This window comes from Condylostylus longicornis, unplaced genomic scaffold (assembly GCF_029603195.1).
Source record: "Condylostylus longicornis isolate FDR11 unplaced genomic scaffold, ASM2960319v2 ptg000044l, whole genome shotgun sequence".
NCBI classification, from domain to species: domain Eukaryota; kingdom Metazoa; phylum Arthropoda; class Insecta; order Diptera; family Dolichopodidae; genus Condylostylus; species Condylostylus longicornis.
Genome location: NW_026578013.1, coordinates 8339875 through 8366173, shown reverse-complemented (window position 1 = coordinate 8366173; position 26299 = coordinate 8339875). Strand labels below are relative to the sequence as shown.

General features: G+C 27.0%; 1 protein-coding gene across 2 annotated transcripts in view; it reads left to right on the top strand.

Annotated features, from left to right (window-relative positions):
• LOC129610218 (somatostatin receptor type 2-like) overlaps positions 1 to 26299 on the top strand; it is a 157672-nt gene that overhangs the window by 10535 nt on the left and 120838 nt on the right. Inside the window, exon 2 of one of the 2 annotated variants that reach the window (XM_055522691.1) lies at positions 14007 to 14071. The exons of the other annotated variant lie outside the window; for it this stretch is intronic. The gene's annotated coding sequence lies outside the window, so the exon portion shown is untranslated. The remainder of the gene's footprint in view (positions 1 to 14006; positions 14072 to 26299) is intronic. 2 annotated transcript variants of the gene reach the window in all.

Sequence of the window (26299 nt, the reverse complement as noted above, 5' to 3'; positions counted from 1 at the left end):
TCTAAACACATATTAAATACGGGAAGGCGTCTAGAGCAAAATTAATTCTAATAAATTAAAATTTTTTGGCACAATTATATATCTACTTAAACTACAAATCTTATTGTTCGAACCGATCGGGAAATTTTAATTTATCACTTAATTACATGTAGGTATTTTAGGAAATTCATACATCAGTTGATTAACATTTAATTTTAAATATAAACCGGTTTATATAATTAATTTATTTATTAAGCATCACCTAAGGACAATAAATATTATATTAACCTAATTAAAAATTAAGGACATTTTATTAAAAATAGAAGAAAATTAAAAAAGGAAGAAAAAAACATACTAAACCATTTTTTTTGTATACTTGAAACCTACACATAAGGTGTTATTTTTTTTTTGTTGTCCTGTGGTCCGTGATTTTTATACTTATTTTTGGATCATTTTCTGGTTTTTTTTTAATAGAAAAAAATTAAAAAAGGATTCAAAGAAAATTTTTGGTTACATTTTTTATTTTCTTGTTTTTTTTGGGCTAAATTCTAGGAAGAATTTTAGATAAAATAAACCTTAACCATTTTTTATAGATTTTAGATTTACAAATTAATTTCTTTTATGTTTGTATTAGACTGAGACTATTGAATACCGATTTTTTTGAAGAAATTGATGTTATTTAACTTTACTATTTATTTGTGTAGGTGATCAAAATGAAATAAAAAAAAATTAAATAAATAAATAGAAAATTTTCTCTGGAATTGTTTTTTCTTTCACATTTTTTACATTTATAGAGTAAAACAAAATAAATGGGCAAAATAAAATTTCTGATTAATAAGGATTGTAAAAGGATATTTTATTATGTATGTAACTTGCAAGTATGTATTATACTAAAATTATTGAAACAATTAGGCCACTACATAGCTACTATAAAATGAAAACGTCTAATTTTTCAATAAAACTCAATTATTTTCTTTTGATTAATTCAATTTAATTTCCAATATTTTTGTCTGACCCTCGTCTTCAAATGAAAATTCCATCCAGTTAAAATGAGAAAATTGTAAGTAGTTTTTTATTTGTTTGTTCACGTAGCAAACAACTTTCTAAAAATACTTTACTTTTCTTTGTTTTTGTGTTAAAAAATAATAATGTGAAATTTATGTATAAACGAGAAAAAAAGTAGAGTTGACTTTGTCAACTCTGTGATACCCGTACGAATTTGTTGTTCTATGTGCGAATAACTAATGTGCCATAACTAACTATGGGGCAGACTATGACTTTAAATTGCCGTATTACCATATTAATTTATGCAAAATTTCAGTACTATGTGTTTTTCAAAATACTGGTTGTGCCAAACTACTATTGAAGTTGTATGGCAGCTACCAGAAAGAGCCAAGAAATTTTAGCGAATTTTATCAAGCACATCGGCCCTACTAATATATTCACTTGTGTGAAATCTCAATATCACAGCTTTTATAGTTTCTGAGATATAGTCAAATAACTTTTGAAGTTGTATGGCAGGTACCAGAAGGAGCCAAGTAATTTCAACAACTTTTACGAGACGCATTGGCCCTACTAATATATTCGTTCGTGTGAAATTTCAATACCATAGCTTTAATAGTTTCTGAAATATAGTCAAATAACTTTTGAAGTTGTATGGCAGGTACCAGAAGGAGCCAAGTAATTTCAACAGCTTTTACGAGACGCATTGGCCCTACTAATATATTCGTTCGTGTGAAATTTCAATACCATAGCTTTAATAGTTTCTGAAATATAGTCAAATAACTTTTGAAGTTGTATGGCAGGTACCAGAAGGAGCCAAGTAATTTCAACGACTTTTATAGGACACATTGGCCCTACTAATATATTCGTTTTTGTGAAATTTCAATACCATAGCTTTAATAGTTTCTGAAATATAGTCAAATAACTTTTGAAGTTGTATGGCAGGTACCAGAAGGAGCCAAGTGATTTCAACGACTTTTATGAGTCACATTGGCCCTATTAATATATTCGTTTGTGTGAAATTTCAATACCACAACTTTTATAGTTTCTGAGATATAGCCAAATAAATTTTGAAGTTGTATGGCAGCTACCCGAACCGGTACCCCGATCACGTCCAATTTAAATAGGGTTCTGGCACTTACTACAATAAATCATTTGTGAAAATTTGGTGAACTTAGCTCAATTAGTTTTTGAGTTATGGTTCGGACGGACGGACGGACGGACGGACGGACGGACGGACAGACAAAGCTAAATCAACTCAGAATTTGACGCTGATCAAAAACATACACTTGAGTCTATATCTAAGACCGTTATTTCTTAGCGTTACAAACGGTAAGGCAAATTTAGTATACCCTTCGAACATACGTTCGTACGGGTATAATTATATTGTAAAAGTAATTACGTAAGTGAAATATTTGTTGTTAGTGAATTTTCTTAAAAAATTAAAGAAAACGGTAGATTAAAGCAGAATATAATAATATTTTGCTTTAAGAATTCAATAAATTTATTGGTAAAAATTTATTAAATTAGCAAAAATATTCAAGGAGATTACATTAAATATTTAAGAAATTATTTGTTGCTACAACGCTAACTGTTGCATTACAATTAATGTACCTACCGAAGGGACGTAATTTGATTTTCGTGCTGAGCAAGTATAATAAAAAATCATATTAAATAATCTTTGAATACGCCATGTTATTGTTATAAAAGTTGCATACGAAATTTTGTATTAAAAATTAGTTAAATTTTTATTATTACCCCATTGAATATTGTTTTCCAATTATTTTTAAATTTCGAATTTCTGATTTTGTAAAATTAAAAGGTTGAATTTTCGAGAAATTAGTTTCCTCAGTAATTCTTAGTTTCTCGAACAAATGTATTATAAGTAGCAAAGAAGGGATAACAGTGCTCCATGACCAGCTTAAATGATTTATTGTATTCCTCAACTAGGTGTGGGACAAGCCCCACAACTCGAGACCCACCTTTCTGATGAATTCGAGTAACTTCGAAGGCTCGTCAAACCGCAACTCCTCCGGAGTGAGCACGCAGTTTTCTAATATTTCACTTCTTCTGCGGATGAGGACACCGTCTTCTCTCAGAAAATGTACTGAAGCCTTCTCGTCCTCCGTGCAAAATTTGCGAACATCTTCACTTTCTTGTCCTAGCCGCCTAAGGTAACCCCTAAGCCTACAATGCCCGGTCAAGATACCAATTAGATAATTCTCATCTGACTATTGCCGAACCCTATGATTTTCCTAAAATACCCTTGGTCGTAATCTCCAAGAAGCTCCTTGGCCTTTAGCTCCTTGGCCTTTTTTTACCACACTCTGTAACTATCAATACCATTATTTAGCTTTCTAAAGTATTTTGAACTACAATTTTGTTAAATCAGTTCAATTAAAGATATTTTAGGGATCCCAAATAATTACTTTGCCTTTAAATTATTGCAATTTATGAAAGCCTGCATAATTATTATTCTTTACAATATGTGCCATTTCCAAACCCTTAAATTAATTACTATATTATTCTATCTTTTAATTTACAAAGTTAACTACTAGTTAAATGAAAGGAAAAATTATGTTTTTAAGATTTAATGAAGAAATTTCTTTGAAAATTTGATTTTTCTCCAGAAATTTTCACTTTTTATATAATGTTTGTTTATGGGTGTATATACATAGAATACATTTATAATTACATTTTGATAAAGCAAATCGCTTTTGTGTGAAAAATCATTTCAAGTTGAAAAATTTGGTTTATAATTTTTTTTGTTTTTTTTCTCTTGTTTTCTAAATGAAATTCATAAAGAAATCAAAAATTTAAATTTAATTTTGAAATTAAATTAAATTTTAAAATTAAATTTAATTTCAAAAGAATAAAACTGTTATAATAAATTTTTAATTAAATTAAGTAGTCGACCTACTTATTAAATGTAATTTTGTATATATAAATGTATATGAGTTTACACATGCACATACTTATTATATGATTGACAAAAACCACTGGCATAATTATGTATAAAAATATTTTAATTATAAGGTATAATATAAAGTAAGTAGGTAGTATAGTAATAATTTATTTTTCACTAAAATATCGCCTTGAGTTTGTTAAATGACTCCATATTTTTGAGAATTAGAAGGTACTCCTATAGATACAAAGCCAAAATATCTCAAAGAACACGTTCTTAAATAACATGAATTAACTTTAACTTGTAGAAAATTATTCGAAATCGGAATTAAAAATCGATTAAAAGTCTCTATTTCCATATTGCTATCTCTTATATTGCATAACTATTATACAGTTGAAGCTTTCATTGTTCAAATTTAATACCTTCAATATTGCGACGGTACACGTGTTTGAAAAAAAAAACTACACGATAATATTATCAAAAAAAATTTAATTTTCTATAAAAATAAATAAAATTGCGGCATTTAATATTAAAATATTCATATGGTTATTGTAAAACTATCTCATACAGTAATACAATACTGTTATAATGTTTATGTGATTGTGATTTATAGGTGTATGTAGAGAAATTATACAACATGGAAAAATTATTGTGGGACTATGTGGTTAAAAAATATAATGAAAATTTATTATTAAATACAACCGCATCGCAATACATTTAATATTAAACAATTTGTGTATGTCTGTGCGTATATAGGAGCAATTAAAATGCGAAGGTTATTGAATGAAAATGATAAGCTAAACAATATTTTATGAAATAAATAATTGAAATTAATTGAAATAAACTAATTAATTATGTGGTTATAGTGTCAAGAATAAAGGTATCCTAAAATATTTTCATTTGAATGGATGGCATTTATCAAAAGTATTAAAAAATCTCTAATGCCTTTGATATACGCCATTAATTGTAGTAGATCAAAACGAAAAGTGAGAATTTCAAAATACTTTAAAATGATATATTCTAAAAACTCTCGAAGTTTCTAAGATTTTTTCTTACAAAATACAAAGTGCCAAACTTAAAAAGCATCCATCAATTTTTTAGGTAACCTTAAAAGGATATTTAAATTGGCTTATTAAAATCATTCTTCCTTAACCTTTTTTTTGTAAAGTATAAACTTTTTTATTATAAAGCTGTATTTAAATGCATGAAGTACACAATACGGGTGTTCCACATAAAATGGCAAATAGTTTGATGAATGGTACTTTGATCAATTTCTAGCAAAAAATTTTATGTTTTTTAAGACCATTTAACACATTTTACTGGCAAAACTACGCGAGATACAAAGAAATGTTACATGGGTTAATTTTTGGATCTCATTTTAGCGCATCGAAAAAACTAGAAAAAAAAATGACACAAATTTTCGAGACATTTTGAGTTTTTAAAATAAAAATTCAACAACAAACCAAAAATATCAATTCCATCAACCAATTGACGAACTTTATCTAAAAAATTATGGCTCAAATCAAATTGATTGTAGACCAAAAATAGAGAACAATCAATAGCCAGTCAAATCAATCGCCAATGGTTAATCCATGTCACAAGGTTCCGAAGCTATAAGCAGTTATTTATATGCAGGTAAAATCTGGAATCTTTTTTTCTCAACAGACTGTAGCTCGAAAACGTCCATATCAGCACTCGTCCCTCACCCATTATTATTATTGTAGAGAGATATTGGGAAGGGAATTTTCCGCAATCAGGCATCACTTTTTGTAGCGCTCTCATGTCGCACTTACATTACTTTGGTCGTAAGCAAATAACCAACATATTTAGGTATCCCTCAGGGATTTAGACGCGAGCACCAAGACACTAAGAAATCGTCTCCAAAACTATCTGTGTCTCCTGGCGGCCAGAGCAGAACAGTAACACGAATATATGTAGCCGTCTCCTCACCACCAAAAGTCAATCGTGCAAATGATATTTCACCGGACAGCCCCCATCCATACGATTTTTTGCTGAAAATTGATCAAAGAATTATCCTTGAAATTTTTTTCCCGCTTTATATGAAACAACCTGTATAAGACATTAAACACATACATTTACAATTTTAAAACAAAATATTCCTTGTTATCGATCATTATGACACCCGATTTTTTATACTAGTGGCACAATAAAAGAATGAGAAATTTTTCCTTCCTACTTTTTTATGCCATTTTTGTTTTTTCTGTTTTTTAGAATATCGCGCCCAATTAACTCTTTTATTTTATTTTTTTCATAAGTAAACTTTTTGCTTTTTTTTTCGTTTCTGTTTAGATAAAATGGATTTTGACGTATATTGTGTTATACTCGTAATGTCATTTATCATTTAAAAATAATGAGATCAGATGTTGGATAGGACGGTGATGTTGATAAATTGAATATTATTGAAAATTTGAAATAAAAATAAAGTCAAAATAAATTACTATTCTTTTTTTTTTTCTTTTTTTTTTATTAACAAATTTCATTCATTAAGTGTATTTTATGTGTGCATAAGTATATTTGAAAAAAAAAATTAATAGGCTCTTTTGAAATTGGAATGGCGTATTTAATTTATAAGTGCTTCTCATTATTTTATTAAGTATAGGCAAGTTTTTTTTTGATTATGCAGGTTATATATATGCCAGAAGTAATTTAGGATTAATCCTTAAGGAATTGCACATTAACACAAATAAAATTTTATTCTTTTCTTAAAATATTCAACAAGGTTTTTTAATTTTAAATTTAAATACAAAAATTTTTTAAAACAACAGTCGATTTTTGAAATAAAAGCAAATAATTGAATGTTTTAGGTCCGGAAACTAAAAACAAATTGAAATATTTCTTGTGGTTTTAAAATAAAAATAAAAATCAATGTTCCCAGTGTGCAATTACAACTTTAATTTTTCATTTTGAGATGCTTGTTGCAAAGAAATCATTAAACTTAGTTTATTAGACCTGTTACTAAAATTGTCTATAAAACCATGTACTCTAACGCACGTGTTTAATTTTTTAATACAAAATTTACGTAGGATTTATTTTGATAAGGGTCTAAAACTCAATTCAATTCATTTTGTGAAGAAAGGAATATACACAGAAAAAGTAGGCAGTAAAAAAAAACTTTTAAAAATTAAAAACTATTTTTTTTTTCGTTCTTACAGGAAAAAATTTTTTGTGGTCCGGACAACAATCGCCTGCATTAGATATTTTCTGAATAGCAGTTTCGAATTCCAAATTTAGTTTAATTTTGTTGTTTAACTTCAATTTGCAAGTACACTTGATGAAATACTTGTTTCGCAAATTGAATTACAAGAAAATAATAAAGCTTGTAGCTGATATTTCTCGGAAAATTTCTGTTTAGAAGGGATTCAATTTTCGGAATGTGATTTAACTGAAAAGTGTCTTAGGGTTCGTAGATAACTAAAACTTTTAGAGTAATTCGCAGACCGACATAAATAAAATGTTGAAAATAAACAGCGCGGAGGAAGTTGTCAGAAGGGTTATTTCTAAGGGTTATTTCAAGGTTCAGACATTATTTCGAACACAATCAAAGTGATTCTTTCCAATTCGTAATTAGAAATATTAATTGATAATAGTTCTCATATAAAGCTTGTTTAATTAATTTATGACTGTGAAATTTCAGTATTACACTTTAATTATAATTATAAGAAGAAAGTCGTAAGAAACTAATTTGCATATCATTTTTGTTAAACGTTTCTTTGAAAAAAGTTTAATTAATTTCATAAACTTCAATGAACGAATCATAAAAGCTATACAAGATACCCAGAACAACAATAATGAAATTAAATTTAATTTTTAATATTCGGAAATAAATTAATAATATGCATGATTTATAGACACACACATTAGTTTGCTCGTTTGTGCCCTTCCATTACATGATGTAATTTATTAATTTTGTTTTTCTCTTTTTTTTTCGCAAAAAAGACATTCTTAATAAGTGACGTAATTTGAAAAGAAAAATCCTTTTAAGAGACTGGTAACATATGTGTGTTCACATTTTCAGAGACACAACATTTTATATTGAATAATTTAATTTATTATGCCTGTATATTGTAGGCATGTATGTAATTCTGTAAAAATAATATCATGTATACAATTTTTCATAACATTAAATTTCATTCACCATAAATTTTTCTTTGATATTTTTTTTTTCCAAAAAGAATCTTGTATGGATGTTTTTTAATTATTTTTACAAAATATAATCTTCTTAAAATATGTCATTATCTCAGGATATTAAGTTACACCTTTCCATTATAATACACACATACTCACATAATGGATAATGAATTAATCCTTACAAGGCTTGTGTATATGCGAATACAAGTGTACATGTGAATTTTACGGCCAAAATTTTTATGTACACCTGCCAAGTATATTGTTACGTAAAATAACAATAATAATGAAAATTTTCAATTAAATTTTTTTTTAAATTTAATAATGAAAAGCAGGCTTTTTTTTTTAATTAACCATTTTTTTTAAACGTTAAAATCTTTTTAACACAATTTGACATGTGACGTTTATTTTCTGTTATTTTCTGTCAAAATAATTATTAAAATTAAAAAAAAACATAAGCTGTCGGTGGTGGTGTTTTTATGGCAATTTTTTTTATTTTAACAAAGCATAAAAAGTGTTTTTCTATTATGTAATTTCTGTCAATACATATTTCGAAATTTCGGATCCAATATGGATAAAGAAACACAACCACTCTTGCTCCTAATATACAATAAGGTTCTCCCCTTTATATTTCACAACAATTTATTTTTCTCACAAATTGCAAATTGAATGCGGCCTAAATTTTTTTAAATGTGCTTAATGCAATTGTTTTTGAAAAGTTCAGGAAAAATCACTAAGCTTTCTTGTGTACTCTAACTAATATTTACAATATGTATTTAAATAATGTATTCTTAATATAAATAATGTGTTCTTAGTGCAACTATATTAAATAACTTTGTACTTATGCAAAAATTTGTGATCTTTTCTAGATACCCCCGTTTTTAGCCAGAACAGCTAATTCAAGAAATTGATGAATTTTTTACATAAACACAACAAGATATCAGGTTTTTGTTCTCGAAATGCAATAATAACATCGTCGTATGTACATCTCCCCATAATATTTTATGGAGGCCTCCGTACAATATGCTTTGGCAAATTATAAAGGAATGACAGATTCTTTGCGGCGAGCAACCGTTACAGTCATCTTGTTGAAGAAATCTTGTGATCTATTGTTCATGGAAATTCTTCAAACTATAAGAGGAGCCGTAAAACTCCCTAGCACCTAAATTTTGGTTTAGTTATTTCGTCACTTCTTTATTGTTATACCGAATCTTCTTCATAACAACTCTTACTTTTCAATATTACTTCCAGAATTGATTTTAGAATGGTGAATCGTGTAAACAATTCTTGTATGCTCCATTCATATGACAACAAGAGAAAAATATTTTTTTGTAATCAATAAGAACGTTTTATTTTTAAGTGTTTGTGGTTCGGTTCCCCTAGAAAAAAATCTGTATTGTTTGTAAATGTTACCTTCTGTAAATTTTTGTAACATGTGTATAGGTGAACCTATTATTCCTTATAGATTTAACAAAAAAACAATATATACGTATATATTTTTCCACCGGAACTAAAATAAATTGCTCTTTTTATTCATGAGATATTCTTGTGGGATTCATTGTTTTGCAAATTTCTTTTCACGTAAATAAAATTTTCTGATTGATAGTATTTGAACATTTCCCGAAAAAAAAGCAATTTATATTCGAATATTTCCAAAGCTTTATGTTTCGTTTTGTCCTCCTTAACCACCATTTGTGTACACGCCCATTGATATAGTATATAAAATCGAATTGTAAAGCAATTTTAATGAAAATTTTTAAAATAAACTTGAATGTTTTATGGCTGGCAACTTCCAATATATTGTGTTATATTTCAAACAAAGCTCATATTGAAATTATACTGCAGTACTTTAGATTGTGAAAGCAGTCTAGAATTATTTTAACCCCCATACAAATATTATAAACAAAATAATTAGGTTTGAGAACAGCTCGTGTAATTTTTTTAATTTTGAAAATTATTTATACAAAGCACAGGTTATTCTTATTTGAACAGATTCAAATTTCATTTATATAAGAATTTTGTCGAGATTTCGATTTAAATTTTTGAAATTGAATTAAGTGTTAGTAAAATTGTTAAATGCTTTGTTCGTAAATATTAAATTTGTGTATAAAAATAGTCATCACTGTCAATTGCAAGAGTGAGAAAAAAAATTTATTTTATTTTATTCAAGGTTTGTTCCATTGGATTGAATTAAATTTAGAATAATTTTGTGGGTGTCTTATAATTGAATCTGTTATGGTTTGTGCGTTTTAAAAAGATTTTTTTTTTCAATTATAAAACACTCAAATTTGTTGCTATTTTCTAATCACCTGAAAAATTAAATTTCACTGAAAAAACCAATTTAATTTAAAAAGCTGAATATATTTTGAATATAATTGAATCCAGTTTTAGACTTCAGTATAAAAATGTAGAATTTAATAAAAAAACAATTCATATTTAGTAGTTAATTTACTTAATTAAATCTATTTTCTTTAAGTTATTACTGGCCCTCACCTGCATTGTACTAGCTATGATTTTATTCATAATACATTAAGGATAAAAAGAAATCTTTGTAAATGAAGTCTATACAATAATTTATATAGAACATTAAACATCTTGAGTTAGTTACTTATTGTGTTAGAGATTCTTTTGCAAAGTCATTATCAATGATTTTCCATTTTCTTTTTGCTCCTTTTTTAAATTATTGCTATAGAATTAATATTTTTAAAATAACAAAGTATAAAGTACATTTTATTGTGTTCCTTTCATATACAAGATTTGAGAGAAAAAAAAAATAGAATGTTATTTTTTTATTATTTTATGTCTGTAGAACTTTTAACTTAATACTAGGAAAACAATTGAAATGAATTTGTTAAACATTTTTTTTCTATATCCTGTTTTCCTTTCTTTCCCTATATCCTTTTACATAAAATAATATTATTATTTATAAAAGTTTACAATCAGCATTATTCTCTTTTTTATTGTAAATAGATTATTGTATATATGAATGGATATTTGTCCTAGTTTATTTTTCTAAAGGATCTAATCTATATACTCATTGATTTTACATGATGTTAAGGATTTTGAAAAAAATTTTCTTTTAAAAGAATGTTTTCTGAACGGACTAATTTCAGAATGTGGTATTCAAGAGTTCTGGAAAGTGTTTTCTTTATTCAATGAAGAATTAATTTTAAAACATTGGCCCTACTAATATATTTACTTGTACGAAATTTCAATACCACAACTTTCATAGTTTCTAAAATATAAACAAATAAATTTTGAAGTTGTATGGCAGCTACCCGAACCAATACCCCGATAATGTCAAATTTAAATAGGGTTCTGGCTTTCACTACACTAAATCATTTGTGGAAATTTGGTGAACTTAGCTCAATTAACTTAGTTTAATTAGGAGTAACGAAATTGAATTGAAGTAACAAAATCCTGATTTTGAGTCACGCCTCTGTATTTTCATGTTTATTATAAAGGATGCCTTTATTAATAAAATAATCGATGCAAAATTACAAAAATTTAAATATTTTAGATAATACGAAATAATAATTGTTTTCTAGAATATAATCCTGAGGATTTAAATAATATTTCGAGAATTTTCGACCTAAAAAGCTAAATCCTTAACTTGGTTAATATTACTGCGATTACTCTACTGAATGGAAGCTGAATGATTTCGGTGCACGAGAGAAATTCATGTTTTTAATGAAATTTCATATTGTCAAAATAATGATGTTTGTTTTTTAGCACTTTTCCAAACAAATTTTCAAAAAAAAGTGCTTATTTCTTTCACTCTGTCCGTCCGTGGACATGTGTTCAAAACTCTTACACTCTTAAAAATAGAACCTGAAATTTCATATATACAAGATCTGTGTAGTAGAAACTTATTTCCGTAGAAGAAAATTCTTATCTATCTCTCCTGATCTCTTTCTCAGAAAGTTATAACCCCTCAAATACTTAAAAGTGGCATTTTTTTACTATTTATTGTAACGAGACAAGATACAGTTTTTATATTCTACAAATGAAGAAATGAAATGGCGAGTTACAGCCCCTCTTAAGTTATTGCCTCTTGTGAAACTCGAATTTTCGCAATCATATATTTCCGGAACTGCAAGTTGTTCCATATTTTCATAAATACAAAAAACAAACGGGAAATGCTTTTCCAACAAGAAATATAATTATTTTTCTTAAGTAACATAATTGACCCTTCTTTTGACCTTTATATTATCGCCTCTTTGATTTTTACCGACCGTATTGTGTAAACAATAGGTAGGTTATGTGATGGCAACAAATTTTGCATATCGAGTTTTCGGTGGGAACGTACTTCTCCATAGTAGAGAAGTGTAAATAAACTATTTTTAGCAACCTGTCGGTCTGTCGGTCTGTCGGTCTGTCGGTCTGTCCGTCTGTCGGTCTGTCGGTCTGTCGGTCTGTCGGTCTGTCGGGCTGTGTGTGCACGCGTGTATCTCAAGTTCGGCTGAACCGATTTTGATGAAATTTTATATGTAAGTTTGTTTCCACCATGGCACGGATCGATCAACTTTTGGTATATATCAGGCCTCGGGAACTGCACTTTTTAGCGGGCCTGTTTTACATTTTTGAACATTTTGAAGAAAATATTCAAGCGATTTACTTGAAATTTCATATATAAGCTCAGCTCGACCGTCCGCAAAAATTCATATGTTTTGGAAGAAATCAGGCATCGGCAACTAGACGTTTACTACGGGCCAAATATACATTTTTGTGTATATAAAGAGAAATAATCAACCGATTTCATTGAAATTTAATATATGAACTCCCCGTATTAAAACAATGAACATATAACTTTTTTGGAAAGATCAGGGCTCGAAAACTGATTTGCGGGCCGATTTTACATTTTTCACTATATCTACAGAACGAATTGATGGAATTTCTTGAAATTTGATATTTGAGTTTTGGTTGTTACCGAAACTAACTGGCGAGCATTTCAGGGAATTCGGGTAGCACAAAGCGAAACTCTACTAAGAGCCAAATTTACATTTTTCTAAGTATGTTAACTATAAGCTTACTATTATCCTAAAAATTGGAAAAAAGTGTTTAACAGACATTTTTATAATATTCTGTAACACTTTCATTTAACTAGACAATACACAATGCGGTCGGTTATGTGCTGACCACATCAGATTTTTTTGTTTGTTTTTTTTTCAAAGATAGCTTACTTTACCCATCCCAAGTATATGCAATTTTTGGAATTTCATACGAATGAAATTAATTAGTAGATTATAGTAAATTGTTTTTAAAAGCAGTATTTCCACTTGCTAAAGGGAAAAGTGCTACTTTACAAACCATTGCTTTGACCCAAGTTCATTTCATATAATTTCTAATATAATATGAAAATTTCAATATTAACGCATGTCGACATCTTTTGCATTCAAACTTTTCGATAATTGCTATTTGCTTTAAATAAAAAAATTTTAATCCTATAAACGGCTTGAACAAGAATAATATGTTTAATCAGTTTCAAATATTTCAAATAAAACACAAGCAATGTTTCATATAAAAAAACATGATTTCATCATTGTTGAGTCCTTTAGAAAATATTCAATTTCGTTTTACTCTAAAATTTAATTTAGTTTTTTTTTTATAATTAAATAATCAAAAGCAATGTTAGCAAATTTGAATTTTCTGCATTTGATTAGCTAATTCGTTTGCAACACTATATTGTACGTGTATTTCTAAATATTTTTACGTAAACTGAAAGATAATTAGATAAACTACGTGTAGGTGTAGAAGAAAATATGAAATAGTTATTTGCTTGGAATCCTTTCGGTATAAAATTATAAAAATCCTTTTTGGAACATGAAGTAAAATTAATTGTTTTTCTATAATAATGAAATAATGCGCTATTATTCGCGGAAAGCAATGTTGTTTTGTGAAAATTTTCTACATTTCATTCAAAATGATTACTATAAATAATTACTTAATATTTAACACAAAATTTACTTTTCAGAAATTGGATTAGACACTACTAGGAATTAAGAAAAATACAAACAGCCCCCATTATAAAAACAAAAGGTAATTCAACTGTACTCTTTTTAAAATCAATTATATAAAACAAATCTGCGAAATCGCAATTTTATTTAGTTGTAGTCCTTTTTTGGAAGAAAAATCTCCGTTCAACACCGTTTTAGTACGAAATATAAAATATAGATGACTGTTATTTAATAATTTATAAGCAATAAAGACCGAATCATAATATTTCGTATATAACCCGCGTAGGCTTCATTTTGAATAGTTCATGGAGGGATTCTGTAAAGCATCCATTGGCTTTAAATTTTCTAAAAAAAAAGAAACATTACTTTAAACTCCACTGAATTTTGAAAAAATGGGGTAAAATGAACTCCATAAAAAATCGAAAAACACTATTTGAAATATCGAACAGTTCTATAACGAATACCTTTGTTATTTTAAGCAGAATTCACCAAATTAAAACATTATTTTGTTTGAATAACTTAGGTAACTTTATGGTTTAATCAACTAAGATCCTTTTCGTAAAGAACTTCATCATAAAATTAAACAAAAAATAATTATTTTACTCAATTTGTTGTTTTTTTACCTTGTTTATTTTGGCCCAGAGAAAAGCATATTGTTTACATTGCATCTGATGAACAAATCTGACATCCTGAGAAAAACAAAAATTTTTAGCATACAAAACAAAAAAAAATTTAATTTAAATCAAACCTTTTATAAAAATAATTTTGGAAGGATTAGAAATTCATGTTTATTTTTACGCAAAATAAGGATCTAAAAATACGTCGGAAAAACAATGTCCTAGTCTTAAATTACCAATCTATTTTTTCAATCTACGGGTACCTTAATTTAATGCAATATTGTTTACCTTATATACGGTCTTTGCATTAAAGTTCATTAAATAAAAGTTCAAGGTTAAATTTTTTTTATTACAATTAATTTTTCAAAAAAAAAAAAAAAATCGTAGTAGTCGTAGGATTCGAGAAATACGATTCTATTCCACGCATTCTTTATAATTTAAAAATTTTTTTAAAATATTTATTTTCAGAATGAAAATTTTCTATAAGATTTTGTTAATAGCGGATAAAGCCAAATTAGATTAAATAGCGGATAAATATTAGATCTTTAAGTGTTTCCAAAAACAACATTTTGTAAATTTCTTAAATTTTAGAGGCAATTTTTACTTAGGCTCCGTTTTGTGCAAATTCTACGTGGCCAGTGATTATATTTTCTGATACTTCGTGGTTGCCGTGCCAAATTTTTTAAATAATGTTTCCTTGGAATTGGAGAAATTCCTATTCAATTTACTTACGCATATCTTCAATAACTTGGAATCGGAATACTATTCACGAGATTGTATGAGGCTACAATAAGTCGTGAATGGCCGTAGTGGCTAAGATTCTATTATGTGATCTATAATGTACATTCTCCAATTAAGTTTATTTATTGTAATTAAAAACCTTTGCTTTTCAAAATGAATTTAAAAATATTAACGAGTGCAATTTTACAAAGTTTCCGTTTTGAAAAGTTTATTCAATAAATTGTTTTTTACTACCTACATACAAATGAAAATTTCTGTAAAATGAAAAAATTCTGCGTTACAAAAAATTTATTCCAAGTGAGATTTTATTAGTAAAAAAGCAATTTTGGATGTTTTTATTCTGGACAAAAAAAAAATTGTATATGGAATAATTTTTAAATTTCGTAAATACCTAGTTGAATTTTTATATAAAATTTAATATTTTTTCCCCATTAATTTAAAAAAATAAATTAAAAATTTCAATATGAAAAAAAATATGAGGAATTCAACCCTTAAAGTTATGGAAATCTCTACAATGTTGCAATTATTAAAGCAAAAAATAAAATTACTTATTCTTGGCGTCGTTGATAGCTCGGGTATCGGAACGACAATACATTTGTTTTTCTTTTGATCTTTTCATTGTCTAAAAAACATGAAAGGATACAAAATATTGTACGAGTTTTAGAGTGTTAAAAAAGTTTTTCTTTAAACCTGACAGACACAAGTTGCAGAATTTTAAATATTTCACGCTTTTATTCATTTTTTTCTCCTTAATTGTTAAATGTTGTATCCTATCGAATTTGGTTGTCGTTCTATTTTATATGGTCTTTTTAATGATAAAAGTTTCAAGTTGTTCAGTATACTAAATTTTCAGCTCCATTGTGTGATCGTATACTGAAACTAATTTTTGTTTTCTATTAAATTTATCAGTGCTATGGGAACGTTATCTATAAAAATTCTTTGATTACAAGAGAATTTGTTGGAACAAAGTATTAAGACTTTGGTGATTCATTTGATCAGAATTTCCTCCATGGATACATCAGTGACTCTGTTATGACTTTGTAATGAGAAGCTTTTGTTTTCACTTTCTTACCAATATCATCTCATTCGTCTTAAACAAGAAAAAGAGCCAGCATTTTAAGAATAGGAAAGCAGCAAGTAAAATACCTTTTTTGCATTTCGCAATAACCGCTTAATACAGGACAGTCCCAATATAACACCAATCATCACGAATGAACGCCGCAAATCGACTTCATTGCTTTCATGATTTTTTGCTTGCGTCATGTTTGGCAGAATCTATCTAAGAATAGCTCTTCCTCATGTTTCCCGTGGCCGATCCATACCTATAGTCAATATGTTTCCACACCTATTTTACGAAGTATTTTTATGTTCTGAAATTAAGAATAGAGTTATTTTATAACCCGTACCCAACGAACAGCATTCCGTTTTATTTCGAGTTAGGTGCAATAGCTTATCCTTGTACTCTCCTTAAATGCCATTATTGAATGTCATCTAACCCGAGAGTTTGTCAATCTAACTCTAAAATTTTTTTTATCAAACTTTTAAGTTTTTTTTATGATGCCCTGGAAAAAAAAAGAAAACAATACTGACTTGTTTTTACTGTCAATTTGTTGAAAAAAGACGAAACGAAATAAAACAAAAAAACAAAAGGAAAAAGAAAAAAACTAAAAAGGGTCGTTTATTTTCCGCTGATGGGTACAATCAAGAGGTTAACTGAAAAACATGGGAAATAAAAATTGATAACGGAAAGAGACAAAAAAGAATTTGTATAAAAGTATGTTCGTGTTTTTTTTTGATGATTTTTCTTTCTCGTTTTATTATTTTTTACTCATCAACAAAGTTTTTCCTGTAACGTTAAAGCAAAACATTTAAATTTTTTTTTTTAATATCATTTTCTCGGTTATTATTATGGGCTGGAAAATGTTTAAAAGGATGGCCAGCTAAATATATAAATTTTTGGAAAAGTTTTTAATAATTTTAATAAAACGTAAATAATTACAGTCCAGAGGTGCCCAAGCGTACAAAAATTAAAAATTTTTAAAATTCTAGTTTTTCACATGCTTAAAATTAAAGAACAATTTATCACTACAGCAAGTATCAAAATTATGATTTGAAAATAAAATTTTTATTTAAATCTATAAAATCATATTATTAATTTGAATAATTTAATAACAAGTGGAAAAAGTATCAAAGATCAAAAATTTAAACGGGCGTGCTCAAAAATTCCAAGTCTTTCAATCTTCCAATATATTGCTTTGAGCACAATTTAATAAACATTTTGCCCAAGTAATAAATTTATTTTGAAACTATGAAAAGATTCCTGAATTAAACGATCAAGTTCGATGCTAATAAAGGACATTTATCACAAATTATTCCCTTTTCCTGATTAAATATTCATTTGTCACTTGTAAACTAACAAAAATTTGTATATTTCATAAAGTAGTAGCGTTCCAATCAATGTCGGATTTCCAACTTGCCAATTGAAGTAAAAAATTTTTTATAAAATTAATTTATTATTTTCCAGTAAGAGATTCATAAAAAACAATTTTGATATTCAATTTAATGGCAATTGGCAGCTATATAAATTTGAGAATTGTATTAAGAACCGAGAAAATCATTTAATTTAATAATAAAATTTTTTTCATTTGCTTACTCGTACATTTGTGAATCATAAAATATTTTCAAAAATAATATTATTATTACATTTTTGCGTAAAGATATTCAAAAAGAAAAATAATAGCAAATTTTCATAGAGAAATTGCTTGATGACCCAAAAAGGCAAAGAAATATAGAAAAAAATAAATAAATTTTTAAAGAACAACAAATAAAAATCTTAAAAAATTCCGGACTTTAATAAAAATAATTTGCCTTCATTTTCATTTTAATTGGTAATTTCAACTGGTAATTAACATTGCTATTCTTAATCCGTTAAAAAAAAAAAACAAAAAAATCGTAACATTATTCTTTTTGTGTTTTTCCTCAAACCAACAAAGCAAAAAATTATCCTTGTTCTATACACACACATTTTAAAGGATTTAATAGAAATTTTACCCACTTAGAGTGATTTTGTAAGTGTTTATATAAAATTTCAATAATAACGAGCGAACATTACTTTTTTTTTGTGGTTTTTTGTTTAATGAAGGGTCGAAAAATGAAAAAAAAATTTTTTTTTCATATTTTTTGATGAGGGTTAATTTTAAGAATTCTTTAAAACAAAATGTTTTTTTTTTTCCATTCTATTTTACAACTTTTCAAGTTTTTGTTACTTTCAAACATAAAGATAAATAACGTATATAAAATTTATTTTAAGATCTAAGAAAGAAAAAAAAATGAAAAATTAATGTGTTCAAGGTATTCTAGGTACCTTGAAATTAGTATGCTTTCTAAAAAAAAGTTACTCAACTCATTTTAAGCACAATTATTATATACACAATTTGTCGTAGCTTGTGTATGCTAATAACATTTAATAAAGTTGAATGAAACTAATGGTTTGTAATGCAGCACTTTTCCTTTTATCAAGTGAAAATATTGCTTGTAAAAACAATCTGGCTACGTACATTATTAAAATTACTTTCTACGTACATTACTAAAATTTATCACGAACCAAAAAATTAAAAAAAAAATTGCATACTGTAAGGATGAGGCACAAAAAAATTGAAAGAGCCTTTAACATAATGACCGAATTTAAGGGTTAATTGCGTAAGTTAATAAAAATAATTATATTTTTTGATTGCATGATACTTACCGTTGGCTTACTGCATTTGTTGAAATTTGCAAAAAAAATGCATTTTTCTGAAATATAGAGCACCGGAAATTCAAATTTTAAAAATTTCAATAGGCAATAAACTGAGAGGGAGCGGAGGTAGAAAAAATTGAGGTCTAGAAGAAACACGGTAATGAAAATTTGAAAAAAACGGATTTTAAATAACTGTAAATTTTAGGGCCATTTTGTTTTTTTAAAGTTCAAGTATGATATGCCGCGGTAGGAGAAGCCAGATACTACTTCTCTGCGTTCGCAAAATTAGAATAAAAAAAGAATTTTTAGTGTTTAGTGTAAGAGGAGGAGTAGGCAAGTAAAAATTTTCTTCTACAGAAATAAATTTCTAGTAAACATTTATGTGTGTATGAAATTTCAGCTTTTAATCTTCAAGGGATTAGAAGTTTTGTGAACATGTCCATGGACGGACAGATACAGTGAAATTAATAAATAATTTTTTTCAAAAATTTTTTGGAAAACTTCTAAAAACGAAAAAAAAGACAAAAAACTTTGAAAAGGATAATAAAAATTTATAATGTTCGAATCCTCTTCAATTTAAAGCTCAAAAGTAATTTAATTCTAAGAAAAATACGAAAATAAAGAAAGAACAAAAAACAAAGGATTTTTCATCAGTAATAATTTGACCTGGCACATTCCGGAAAACTTTTTTTTCACCATTACCTAATAAAATCAATAGCTTAACGAATAACCGAATTGTTTTCCATACAATGTTCTTTAGATTAGCATGCCCTTTATACATAAAGTATAAATCAATGAAATTTTGTTATACGAGTACATTTTATTTAAAACCCAACGTGTGCGGTTAAACCCACAATTTTTGTTTAAAATCCCATACTAATAATTACGTATGGTATATAATAGGTGGTTTTGTAGCCAAAACATGAGTGAATGAATTTTTTTTTTTAAATTTAACAACACTAGAGGAATAATAAATCTTTTTCTGATGAATTTTTCATATGGAATAGATATACATAGATATATATGTGTATATTGTAGAAGGAAAGAAGAACCGCAAAATCTATGAGCACTTTATTTTTAATGATATGGCAAGCAGCTAGCTGTATGTTACACTAAAAGAGATGTTAAAATTTTAATAAAAATCCCAAATATTTGGTTATAAAAGTATAAAGTAATCCCATAGTATTGTTTATAACCAGTATAAACAATACTATGGGATTAAATTGATTTTAAATTTTCTAATAATTGTTGACTAACGGGTATATTTTATATACGAACGCATACGTACAGATTACAAACGAATAACGCTGTTTATTTGATAGTCAATAGATTTATTCCGAATTATTTAATATTAAGATTTATATAAGTATCAATATAATTTTTATGTTTACATAACACGTTAATTAAATTATTACTATAAATAAAAAATTATATTTGACTATATTTTCACTTATTTACTCTTTTACTTGTAATTATTATTTACTGTGACTAAATATAAACTTGTATACAATTACTATTCAGTATACATAAAAAGAAAATTCACAATGAATTTGCAAATTGGAAAAAAAAACAGTCTATAAATAAAAGCTCGCTCCGAATTTTTGCGTGACGAAAATCTTTTAGAAATATTAAAATTTTGCGTGTAAAATAATGAAATTGTGATATGAAGTCATCAGTTTAATAACATAGAGGCTCATAGAGTCCATAATTCATATAAAAATTAGATGTGTATAAAATTCCCAATTTGATTGTACAGCTATTGCAAAATCATAAAAATTATGAGCTTAATAGAATAAACAAAAATTCTCGCATGTACACAATATTAATGACAACAAGATGAATAAGAAATTTTAAGCTATTCAATGAATAAATTTAATTTTTTCCAATTTTAAGGTAAAAAATTTGAATATTATAGTTTGGAAAAAGACAGCAATAATATACAATTGACAAAAGTTAAATATGAGTTTTTTTTAATTAAAATGGTGATTCTGTTTATTTATAATTTGCGAAAAGGTTAAATGTCATTCAATATGCCACACTGCACTCATACCTCTCAATTCATCCGAAATTCTCACTGTAATCATTGTAATATGTTTATAGTTGGGTGATTATACCAAATTCTCTATATTTACTTTTAAAGTTGTTTTACTGTTGATTATACTTTTTTTTTATCAGAAAATTCTGTTCAGCAACAGGTCTAATTTCTAATTTAACTGAGCATTATTTCTTTTAAAATAAGGCCAGCACAAACTCATCTTTGTTATTTTAAAATAATATGTGTGCCATTGAACCGAAAAATATTCTCCTTTCGACTAAATTTCTTTGAATCAATACTTGAATTCTTGATGGTTTTTAAACACCTTAGAGATCATATTAACATCATTCGTAAAGTATAGTCGTTTGTAGCCGAAAGAACTGCCGATAATTTTTAATGCAAAATATGCTTCGTCATAAGAATAGTCGTGGTGATCTATTGAATAATTTTCAACGAGCCAACGAGATTTAATGATTCTCATAGTATACCATTTGCTTTTTCATGGTACTTTCAAAGTTAAGGTAAAATTATCGCCTATAGAAAATTGAGAGAAAAAATTTATCGAAAAAAAATTATTTGTGTTCACTATAAGTAGTTGATAAAAACACAATCAAAAAAATATTAAATATAACCAAAAAATTGTTAAACTAAAGGGCCGAAGAACCACAAGAAAATGTCTAGACAACCATTTTATATACCAAGAGTGTTTGTTATAAATTAAATTGAAACCAAAATCCAATTTGATTCTTTAATATTTTTTTATCCTTTTTTTTTGGAAAGTTTTAATGAAAAATTGGTTTTCATTCAATCACATTAGGTATTTATTGATCAATCAATTATTTGTTCCCTTGTAGGTGTAGCAGTCTAAATAATTTCTAAATACCAACTCTAATGCCTGTCAAATAAATGAAAGGAAAAATATATGCTTATGTGCTTTTATACTTGCCTATACACACAAATTTCCACTAGCTATGCTTATTTTAATGGTTTTTGAACATGTTTTCGATAAATCATTTAATCTCCGAAATTAACATTATAATTAAATGATTAAATTTTAATTTAATAATTTCATCAATAATATATTATTATTATGTAAATAAATTATAATAATAATAAACAGAGAAACATACGTAGATAGCGAGAAAAATAAAAATTTATGGATTTCAATTTTTTTAATACAATATTTTCCAAAATTTTAAAGGATTTATTATAAAATGTATAGTCAATCAAATCCTTGGTTTTAAAAACAGCACGTTTCTCTTTTTCTGGGGGAGGAAAATAATATTTTTTAAGCTTTTAAGAGTAATTTCATGAGTAATAAATTTTCAAGCTTTTATGAGTAATTTCTCGTAAGAGAGGAAGTAGGAACTAATTTTGTTCTAATAAAACAAAATATCGATATGAACTATTGAAGTTCGAAACTCATTCGATGCTTTTAGGAAAGAGTGTATTTTTTGACTATTCCGTCCTTACCGAATTCAAAAATGGCCTTTTTGCATATATCTTGTCTTGTCACAGTATTTGGCTTTCAAGTATTAAAGCTAGGAGAAAAGAAGGGATACGTAAAAATTTTATTCAAAATATGTTAGTGTTATTAAACACAATAGAGAAACGGACGTACAAGCAAAACCGGCAGTCAGATTCAAAATAATAGAATTTTTTTTTGAAATGAAAAAAGCATTTACTGGAATTGAATTGGAGCACTTCAAAAACAAGTCAAATGATTTCATAATAGGTTGTTTTCTATAGATCCAACTGTAAAATGAACAATTTTTTCTTTAAATTATAATATTAATGGTATAATAATCAATTCATTGTTACTTTTATTTTGATATAATAAGATAATAAAATAAATGGCATAATAAAAAAGGTGAATATGACAACTTGACAAGTAAAACAAAATACGCATGTATATTAAATTGCCGTTGCCCTTGTAACATTGATATTATTAAACCACTAAAAAAACTTTTATTTAACACAAGAGTAATTAGAGACCTTACGCAAGTAATCAATTGAATGATGTGAAAACGTTAAAAAGAACATGAGTAAGAAATTGAACTCTTGCGAATGTTAAATTCAAAGAAAGCAAGAAACTGAATGATTTTGGTAAAAGAGAACTTGGTGTTTAGGTAGGTTGCAATTAATGAACTCATTCCAACTTAGCATTTCATAAATTTTCGAATTTACAAGTTCATTTCAATTTTAATTCTTTGATTCTAATTAAATGAATAAAATTTATTTACTACTTAAAAAATAACTTGAAATTTATTCAAAGTTAATTTTAATCCACCATTTTGCCGTTCTCTTCATTAAAATTCTACAGAAAATACTTTGAATTATTAAAAAAACTCATGTAAATTTGGCGTATACTAAATTAACTGTAATGCAATTTAGTTTGACCTAAAATAAAAAAAAAAATTTTTTTGAACCAAAATTATGCGAAATGTACAAAAGCATTTTTCCGTTTTCCCTCTGTTTTGTTTTTCCATTTAAATAATTTACAAATTCTTTATGGGCCAAACTGAAAAAAACTTAATGTTTTTTAATTTTTGCAAAATATTTTTTTTTGAAAATTATGGGTTAATTCTTATATTTTATTATTTTAATATAAGATTTTTAATTTTAAATAAATTTTAGTGATAAATACTGCAAAATTTTAAAGTAATTTAACAATCCGAAAATGTTTGTAGGTTAATAAGATTTACTGTAACAGAAATAAAATTTAAGAGAGAAATTTTACATTTATTATGTGTATTAAATTATGCATTCTGGAAAATCTCTCAATGAACTAAATTTAAAGAGAGATGGGGACGAGTGAGCATTATGTGACATAACTGCGATTTACTTTTTGGTTACTGATAGTATAAAACTGCGTACTTAAACTGATTGAAACAGCATCAAATAGATGAATACCAAGTCATAGTACACATAAATGTAAGACAATTGCTGAAGCACTAAAGTGGAGAGTGTCCGATATTGGCCTGTCCCATTCTGTCGGTAGCTTTATATATCATTAAGGGCAGACTTAGCATCCCCCTTGAGGGAAAGCAGAACTTTCGACGAGGGATTATAGAGCAATGTCGGAATTGTTGCTTGCTACTTACTCGCTTCCCATTTCTTCTGAATTTCTGGGAATGGACCGAAATTGGATTCAAGGTAATTACTTGCTTTTCCATACTAAACATTTTCCAGTGAAATGATCTATACAAATTAGAAAAATCTAACTGTTTTGCGTAGATAAAGTATTGCCGTACTGTAAGAAAAGTGTGTCAAGAGGAACTAATGGTTTTGATAGCGTTTCGTCAATAATAAGGAACGCAAGAAATAAATCTCTTGTAAATATTTCCGGTTACGTATATACCTGAGACCAAAATAGATAAGGGTATGGATAGGCAGAAATTATTGGCATCTAAGGGGTATCCGAATATCATCAGAAGACATGAAGAATCGTGGAATTAGTAGATAATAGTTAGAATATGGGAGTAGTTTTGCGTCCTGGTATTTCTACAAATCCAAAATATATGTAGAATAAATAAAGTTGGGTCAAACCAATGGTTTGTATTGTAGCACTTTTCCCTTCAACAAATGAAAATTTTGCTTTTAAATACAGTCTATGTAGTCTATGTACCTATCACACTATTAAAATTATTTTCATTCATATACAAAACTATTTCTAGGGTTGCATATATTTAGGATGAATGATTTATGCAGTCTTTGAAATAAAGCAAAAATTAATATAAAGTGGGGTTAACATAATGCTCGATTTTAAGGTTTAATTTTGTGAGTTAAGAAAAATAATTATATTTTTTAATTTCATGGAATTTACCGTTAACTTTTTGCGTTAATAGAAATTTGAAAAAGCTTGCGGTTTCGGAAATATAAGGTGTCAAAAATTCAAATTTTACAAATTTCAAGAGGCGATAACTTGAGAGGGGGTGGAGATGGAAAAAAATTTTCTTCTAGCGAAATGAACTATTTGATAATGTCTAAAAGCTCCTAAAATTTCAAGCTTCTACAGGCTGTAGTTTGGAAAAAAAACGACATCAAAAATTTGCAAAAAAAGGACTTTAGATAACGGTAAATTTGAACGGCCATTTTGTTTTTCTAAAGTTCAAATATAGTATGCCGCGCTAGGAGAAGCAAGCCGCTGCTTTTCTGCGTTTGCAAAATTTCAAATGCTTATGGTTTCATTGCAACAAATAGTTAAAAAAGGCCATTTTTAGGGTTTTGGGGGGGTATAACTTCTAGAGGGGAGGAGATAGGTAAAAATTTTGCTCTACAGAAATAAGTTTCTAGTAAAGATCTATGTACATATAAAATTTCAGCTTTCTATCTTCAAGGGTGTAGAAGTTTTGTAAACAGACACACGGACAGACGGACGGACGGACGGACGGACGGACGGACGGACAGACGGACGGACAGAGTGAAACTAATAAGCACTTTTTTTCAAAAAATTTTTGGAAAAGTGCTAAAAATATTTAAAAGATAAAAGTTTTTCTACTTCTGATTACATTTAAGCAGCTATAAGATTTTTTCTAAAAAATGAGAGTTGCCAAAAACGAAAAAAACAAATTCATAAAAAAATATTAAGAGAGAAATAGTTTCATGAATATTATTCGTTCATAAGAGAGTTAATCGGAATATAGAATCCTGCTCAAAGACGATATTATTGCCATTAAATTTTTTGATGTCATATACGCATTAAAATTTTTATGTTACATTTGATTAAAATTTTATAGCCATTATTGTATTTTATTTTTAATACAAAATGTGAAATAACAATTTGTTATACAAAAAAATGACATTTTACTAAGCTACTAACTTAATTAATCATTCCGATTTTTCATTCGAAATATACACATTACTTTATTATTATTTACTTTATTATTTAATAAAATTATTTTTATTAAATGAAATTTAATATTTATGAGTTTAATGTTAAATAAAAACTGAATAATTAAGTATAGAAATATAAATATCGATAAAAAATAAAGTCAACATTTATAATGAACTTAAACGGTTGTTGATTGTACTAAAACTACTTAAACGTGTCAATAATAAAACTTAATATTGCATTTATTTTAATTGTGAACAAAAATGATAAGGACGATCTTCGAATTATAAAAATATTATTTTCATTTCACATCACACTTTTTATTTAATTTTGATAACTATGCGATT